Source organism: Camelus dromedarius, unplaced genomic scaffold (genome assembly GCF_036321535.1).
Source record: "Camelus dromedarius isolate mCamDro1 unplaced genomic scaffold, mCamDro1.pat HAP1_SCAFFOLD_197, whole genome shotgun sequence".
Taxonomy (NCBI): Eukaryota; Metazoa; Chordata; class Mammalia; order Artiodactyla; family Camelidae; genus Camelus; species Camelus dromedarius.
This window is the reverse complement of record NW_026989761.1, coordinates 91,484-92,541: the sequence shown is the minus strand read 5'-3', so window position 1 is coordinate 92,541 and position 1,058 is coordinate 91,484. Positions and strand designations below refer to the sequence as shown.

The 1,058-nt window shown below is 66.3% G+C and overlaps 1 protein-coding gene across 1 annotated transcript in view; it reads right to left on the bottom strand.

Annotated features, from left to right (window-relative positions):
• Positions 1 to 482: 482 nt before the first annotated feature.
• LOC135320580 (uncharacterized) overlaps positions 483 to 1,058 on the bottom strand; it is a 79,034-nt gene continuing 78,458 nt past the window's right edge. The window contains exon 10 of the transcript XR_010379783.1: positions 483 to 778. The gene's annotated coding sequence lies outside the window, so the exon portion shown is untranslated. The remainder of the gene's footprint in view (positions 779 to 1,058) is intronic.

The window sequence follows — 1,058 nt, the reverse complement described above, 5'->3', positions numbered from 1 at the left end:
GAACCCACGCCGCTGAGCTTGTCCTCAGGGTGCAGGAAAGGAAGAGCAGGGCAGCCCCGGGGTCGCGGGGAAGGGAAAGCGGGGGGGGGGGGGTTGGTGGAAACGCGGGCTGCATCCCCGCTCGGATGCCAGCCCCTGCCCCAGCCGCCTGCCCCCGTTCGGGTCCGCAGACCCCACCCGCCCGGGACACAGCCCGCCCAGGGGCGGGGACGGGCCGGCGGCCGAGGAGAGGCAGCCCGGGAGAAGAGGACTCACGGGCGGGAGAGGGGAAGGGGACGCCAGCCACGGACTGAGGGGTGCCCGGCTGGGTGAGATGCTGCAGGTGCACACCTGGCCATGGACAGGTGTGGCCGGGGCGCCGGGGTAGGTGGCGCGGGCAGAGGGGTCTGGCCAGAGCAATTCAGCTGAACACAGGCTGACTGGCGCCCTGGGGGGCTGTGACATGCCGACCGCCCTCCGGCAGCCGCCTGACCCCTTTCCCGGGAGCCCCCCACCTTGCACTTCCACAGCCAGAGGCCCCGGCCCCGGGCAGGAGCTAAAGGCCTACCGGTCGACAGAGCTGAGAAACCTTTGGGGCCGATCCCCGGCTCGGAGCTGGAGCTTCCAACCCGCGGTCCAGCTGGCACCGACTGCCCATGAGCAAGAGGGCCAGCGATCCACTCTGGGTTCTGCGAGAGAAGGTGGGGCAGCGAGGGAGGAAGAAGATGGGAGGGGGAGGAGAGGAGGGGAAAAGTGGAGGGAGACAGATGGACCGGAAGAGCAGAGAAAAGGGATGGATCTGGAGAGGGGAGGGTCGTAGCGGAGATGGAGAGAAAAAGATTTACCTCTGGGGGAACCCCGAAGGAGGCGGCAGTCCTGCCTCTGTACCATTCTGTTACCCTTCAAGGCCCGCAGCTCATGTTTTACCTCTCTGATCCAGCCCTCCATCCGATGCTTCTGCAGAAACCCTATGGGTATCACACCCGTTGCCCCCACGCGGAGCTGGGTTTTCTGTTGCTCTGGGAACCAAGCACCCGCAGGTGTTGTCGCTCAGAACTACCTTGGGAAGAGTACCTATT